Source organism: Cetorhinus maximus, chromosome 22 (genome assembly GCF_964194155.1).
Source record: "Cetorhinus maximus chromosome 22, sCetMax3.hap1.1, whole genome shotgun sequence".
In the NCBI taxonomy this organism is placed as follows: Eukaryota; Metazoa; Chordata; class Chondrichthyes; order Lamniformes; family Cetorhinidae; genus Cetorhinus; species Cetorhinus maximus.
The window spans coordinates 4,511,762-4,518,623 of record NC_135900.1 but is presented as its reverse complement, the minus strand read 5'-3'; positions in this window follow the sequence as shown (position 1 = coordinate 4,518,623).

Below are 6,862 nucleotides of genomic sequence, written 5' to 3'. Positions count from 1 at the left end.
TTGATTTTTCAGATTGTAAACCTTCCATTAAAACTCCTTTCAGCAGTCTGACATTCAGTCCATTTTTTTCACAATTCTGCTTCAAATCCCTATGTCCAGAATTATAAAGACAAGACACAAGCATTCCTGAAGAAACCATATTCAACTTGCAACGTTAATTATGTTAAAAGCAAAATACTGCAGATGCTGGAAATCTGAAACAAAAACAGAAAATGCTGCAACAACTCAGCAGGTCAGACAGTACCTGTGGAGAGAGAAACAGAGTTGATGTTTCCAGTCCATATGACTCTCCTTCAGAGTTCTTCAAACATTAATTATGTTTCTCGCTCCACAGACCTGCTGAGTATTTCCAGCACTTCCTGTTTGCTTTCAGATTTCCAATATCAACAGTATTTTGATATTATTTGAAAAATATCTTGCATTTATATAGCACCATGCACAACCACAGAATGCCAAAATTTCTTTTCCATCAAAATGGAAACTGCCTATCTTGTGTTGTAAGTACACCATCCATGCAGCATCAATTGTGGCAAGAGTTAAATTGTGGGTGTGACAAGTTTACCCCTCAGGATCTTATATATTTCAATCAAGTCTCCTCTTATTCTTCTAAACTCCAGCGGATACAAGCCTAGCTTGTCCAACCTTTCCTCATAATACCTATTCAAGGTATTAGTCTGGTTAACCTTTTCTGAACTGCTTCCAACACATTTACATCCTTCCTTAAATAAGATGTGGTCTCAATAGTTCTGATGAAGAGTCATTCGGACGTGAAACATTAACTCTGTCTTCTTCTCCACAGATGCTGTCAGACCTGCTGAGTTTTTCCAGCAATTTTTGTTTTTGTTTCAGATTTCCAGCACCCGCAGTATTTTGCTTTTAGCTTTGGTCTCAATAGTGCTCTGTATAACGGAAGCACAATGCCATGAAGCTATTAATGTGTATGATGTTATTGGAAATTATTTTTTAAAATATAGGTTTAGTCTGTGGGTGTGTCTATGTGTGTTTAATTGGATTAAATCCAGTTAGTCTGGGTGCTTTGATTTATCATAGTTTTGAGATAGAGTGCATTTGAATTTTGTTGACCAGAGCATCCAATAAGGGGAGTGAAATCTTGCACCTAGCTAGGAGACACCAAGCAATATGTTTATATTACTAATAAAATTGGTACTATGAAAGGGGTTTTATTGTTAGAAGAGATGGAGTTCAAAGGGCCTGGTGATACAATGATAATTTACATTCAAAGAGAAGTGCTGGGTATAACCGGAGGGGAGTTTGTGTGTGCAGAGCAGAGGCATGTAACATCAAAGCAGCTGTAAGCCTGCAACTGTCTGCAAAGGAACCAAATTGAAAGGAACCTCATTTTGAATTTGTAAGGTGTCTGCTTAAAGTAGGGTTTATTAATTAAAATAAATAAAAAATAATTAAAACTTTAAAATAAAATAATTAAAATAAATACCTAAAACAGATGCCTGTGTAATTAAGTAATATATACATTTTAGCTGTAGGTGGTACTAGCTTTTAATAAACACAGTAAGTTGTAGTATACATAGGAAATATTCTAAGTTAATTAAGAAAATAATTAAATTAAATTAACTAAATAGTATTTAAAAAAATGGTAAGACAGGTGTTATGTTGCAGCTGTGGAATGTGCGCCAAGGCAATCCAGGTCTGCAGGAAATGTAAGCAGCTAGAGGAATTCCAGATCAGTATTATTGATCTGGAAGCCAAACTGCAGACACTGCGCAACATATGGAGGGGGAGAAATACCTGGACACACTGTTCCAGCAGACAGTCACACTTCTTGGAGTAGGGTTATCTCCTTTTGGACAACGATGTGAGACAAGAGGATGTGACCAATCAAGTAGTTGTGAAGGAGCTTCAGACTTTGCAATTGTCAAACAGGTACAAGGTGTTTGCTACTTGTGTGGATGAAAGCATGGCCTGCAGGGTGGGTGAGCCAGCTGGCCATGGCACCATGGTACAGGAAGCTGATCAAAAGGGGGCAGCAAACAGGAATGTAATGGTAGTAGATGACAGTAGAGTGACGGGGATTGACACTGTTCTCTGCAGCAATGTACGATAGTCCAGACAGCTGTGCTGCCTGCCCAGTGCCAGAGCTCAGGACATTGGCTCAGGGCTGGAGAGGAACTTTCAATGGGAGGGAGAGGATCCATTTGTCTTGGTCCATGTGTGTACCAACGGCATAGGTAGAACTAGGAAAGAGGTTCTACACAAAGAGTATGAGGAGCTAGGCACTAAATTAAAAAGCAGAATTTCAAAAGTAATTATCTCTGGATTAATAACTGAGCCACATGCAAATTGGCATAGGGTACATAAAATTAGAGAGATGAATATGTGGCTCAAAGACTGATGTGGGAGAAGTGCGTTCCAGTTCTTGGGGCACTGGCACCAGTTCTGGGGAAAGTGGGGGCCATACTTTTGGACACATGAATAATGCTGAGATGAGTGTTCTTGCGAATCGCAAAACTAGGGAAGCAGAAAGGGTTTTAAACTAAACCGTAGGGGCAAGGGATCAATTGTGGGAAGATGTGGTACATTAAAGAGTAGAGACAAGGTAAGAGAGGAAAGTGTTAAATTGGGAAATTGGGAAATAAACAGACCATGACAGGAAGGGACAGAGGGTACAAATCTAAGAGTAAACCAACAGACAAGGCTAGCAATTACAAAAATAATAAAAGGGGAAAACTTAAAGCTCTGTATCTGAATGTGCGTAGCATTCATAACAAAGTAAATTAATTGATAGAGCACATTGAAGTAAATAAATATGACTTGATAGCCATTACAGAAACATGGCTGGAGGATGACAGGTATTGAGTTCTGCGTATTGAGGCGTATATGACATTCAAGAAGAATAGGAAGTTAGGTAAAGGTGGAGGGGTAGCACTGTTAATCAAAGATGGCGTTGATGCAGTAGTTAGAGATGACCTTGGTTCAGGAGATTAAGATGTAGAATCAGTTTGGGTGGAGATGAGGAATAGTAGGGGAAAGATGTCACTAGTGGGAGTCGTCTATAGGCCCCCTAACATTAACCACAATGTATGACAAAGTATACAAGAAGAAATACTGGGTGCTTGGGAAGCAGTACTGAGTAAACTGATGGAGCTACGGGTGGACAAGCAGGCTCATAGACTCATAGACGTTTACAGCACAGAGGGAGGCCATTCAGCCCATCGCGTCCACGACAGTCATCAAAGACCTAACTACACTGATCCCATTTTCCAGCGCTTGGCCCATTGCCCTAGATGCTATGGCTACGCAAGTGAATATCTAAATACTTCTTAAATGTTACGAGAGTTTCTGACTCAACCACCCTTTCAGGCAGTGAGTTCCAGACTCCCACCACTTCATCTCTGGGTGAAAAAATTTCTACTCAACTCCCCTCTTAGTCTCCTGCCTTTTACCTTAAATCTTACTATACATTCCTATCAGGCCCCCTCTCAATCTTCGCTGCTCCAAGGAAAACAACCCCAACCTATCCGATCTTTCCTCAGCTCAGACTCTCCAGCCTAGGCAGCATCCTGGTAAATCTCCTCTGCACCCTCTCCAGTGCAATCACATGCTTCCTATAATGTGGTGACCAGAACTGCCCGCAGTACTCCAGTTGTGGCCTAACCAGCAATTTATACAGTTCCAGCATAACCTCCCTGCTCTTGCATTCTATGTTTCAGCTAATAAAGGCAAGTATCCCATATCTTAATCACCTTATCTACCTGCCCTGCTACCTTCAGTGATCTGTGGATATGCACACCAAGGTCCCTCTGTTCTTCAGTACTTTCCAGGGCCCTACCATTCATAGTGTAATCCCTTGCCTTGTTAGCCCTCCCCAAGTGCATTACCTCACATTTTTCCGGGTTAAATTCCATTTGCCACTGCTCTGCCCACCTGACCAGTCCATTGATATCCTCCTGCAGTTTACGGCTATCCTCCTCACTATTTACCACCCTACCAATTTTTGAGTCATCTGTGAACTTCTTGATCATGCCCCCTACATTTAAGTGCAAATCATTTATGTACACCACAAACAGCAAGGGCCCCAGCACCAAGCCCTATGGAACCCCACTGGAAACAGGCTTCCAATCACAGAAACATCCCTCTACCATCATCCACCGCTTCCTGCCTCTCAGCCAATTTTGGATCCAATGTGCCACTTTGCCTTGAATCCCATGGGCTCTTACTTTTTTGACCAGTCTGCCATGAGGGACCTTATCAAAAGCCTTGCTAAAGTCTATGTAGACCACATTAAATGCGTTACCCTCATCAACAGTCCTGGTTACCTCATCAAAAAATTCGATCAAATTTCTCAAACACGACCTTCCCTTAACAAATCCATGCTGACTATCCCTGATTAATCTGTGTCTCTCCAAGTGCAGGTATATTCTGTCCCTCAGAATTATTTCTAGTAACTTCCTCACTACCGAGGTTAGATTGACTGACCTGTAATTTCCTGGTCTATCCATTCCTCCCTTTTTCAATAATGGGACAATGTTAGCAGTCCTCCAGTCCTCTGGCATCTCACCTGTGGCCAGGGAGGATTTCAAAATCACTGCCGGGGCCCCTGATATCTCTTCCCTTGCCTCCCTCAACAGCCTGGGATACATCTCGTCCGGGCCTGTGGATTTATCCACTTTTAAGGCCGCTAAACCCATTAGTACCCTCCCTATCTCTATGTTAATTTCTTCTAATATTTCACAATCCTCCACCCTGATGTCTATATCTGCGTCATCCTTTTCCATTGTGAAGGCCGATGCAAAGTATTCATTGAGAACTGCACTCACGTCTTCCGGGTCCACACACAGATTACCTCTGTGGTCCCTAATTGGCCCTACTCTTTCCCTAGTTATTCTCTTGCACTTTATATATTTTTTTAAAAACCCTTTGGGTTTTCCTTTATTCTACCCACCAATGCTTTCTCATGCACTCTCTTAGCTTTCCTAGTTTCCTTTCTAAGTTCCCTCCTGCACTTTTTATACTCCTCTAGGGACTCTGCTGTATTGAGCCTTCGGCATCTGCCATAAGCTTCTTTTTTTTTTCTTAATCCTAACCTTTATGTCCCTTGATATCCTGGTTCTCCGGACTTGGTCCCCCCCCTTGTCTTTACGGGAACATATTTGCCTTGTACTCTTGCTATTTCCTCCTTGAATGCCTCCCACTGCTCTGACACAGTTTTATCTGCAAGTAGCAGCTCCCTGTCCAATTGGGCCAAATTGTGTCCCATCTTAGTAAAATTTGCCTTTCCCCAGTTTAGAACTTTTATTCCCAGCCCAACCTTATCCTTTTCCATAACTATCCTAAATCTAACTGCGTTATGGTCACTATCTCCAAAATGCTCCCCCACTGATACGCCTTCCACCTGCCTGGGCTCATTTCCGAATATTAGGTCCAGAACTGCCCCCTCCCTTGTTGTGCTTTCTATGTACTGGCTAAAAAAGTTCTCCTGGATGCAACGGAACAATTATGCTCCCTCCCCACCTTGCACACTAAAATTATCCCAGTTAATATTTGGGTAGTTAAAATCCCCAACTATTACTGCCTTATTATTCTTACACTTCTGTGAAATTTGATTACATATTTGATCCTCTATCTCTCCCTGACTGTTTGGGGGCCTATAGTACACACCCAACAGCGTGTTTGCCCCTTTTGTGTTTTTTACTTCTACCCATATGGCCTCATTTGATGATCCATCTAAGATATCATCCCTCCTCACTGCTATAATTGATTTCATGAGCAAGATTGTGACCACCCCCCTCCTCTTCTATCCTCCTCTCTATCTCACCTGAATACCCTATAACCAGGAATGTTGATTCCAACATTCTGCCAATCCTGCTCTTCTTTTAGCCAAGTCTCGGTCATAGCTATGAGATCATACTCCCACATGCCTACCTGTGCCCTCAGCTCATCTGTCTTATTCCTCAGGTTCCTTGCATTAAAATATATTCCATTTAGCCTCACTGAACTCTCTTCTTTCTTATCTAGCCTATGTTCCCTCTGCCTTCCAGACTCACTTACTAGCGTTTTAACTTCTAATTCCATCTCAGCTTCTCTCCCCTCTGAACTATTTTTCAGGATCCCATCCCCCTGCCTATTTAGTTTAATCCACCCCAGCAGCATTAGCAAACCTCCCAGCGAGGATGTTGGTCCCGTTCCTGCTCAGATGTAACCCGTCTAACTTGTAGAGGTCCCACCTCCCTCAGAAACAGTCCCAATGCCCCAGGAATCTAAAGCCCTCTCTCCTGCACCATCTCTCCAGCCACGCATAAATCCGCTCTATCCTTCTGTTCCCATTCTCACCACTGCTTGGCACCGGGAGTAATCCAGAGATTACTACCTTTGAAGTCTTGCTTTTCACTTTCCTACCTAACTCTCTAAAGTCTGCTTGCAGGACCTCATTTCTCTTTCTTCCTATGTCATTGGTCCCAAAATGGACCACGAGCTCTGGCTGTTCACCCTCCCCCTTCAGGATGTCCTGCAGCCATTCCGTGACATCGCTGACCCTGGCACTCGGGAGGCAACATAGACTCATAGACTCAGACATTTACAGCACAGAAAGAGGCCATTCAGCCCATCGTGTCCATGCCAGCCAACAAAGATCTGACTACACTAATCCTGTTTTCCAGCGCTTGGCCCATAGCCCTGGAGGCCATGGCAACGCAAGTTACGCAACATACAATTCTGGAGGCACATCTACGGCCACAAAGTGCCTGTCTAGCCCCCTCACTAATGAATCCACTACCACTATCGCCTTTCCACAGTTCTTCCTCCCCTCCCCCCACCCCCCGCCCGGGCAGCTGGACCACCCACAGTGCCAAGGCCTTGGCTCTGGCTGGCCTCCACAGAGGAATGG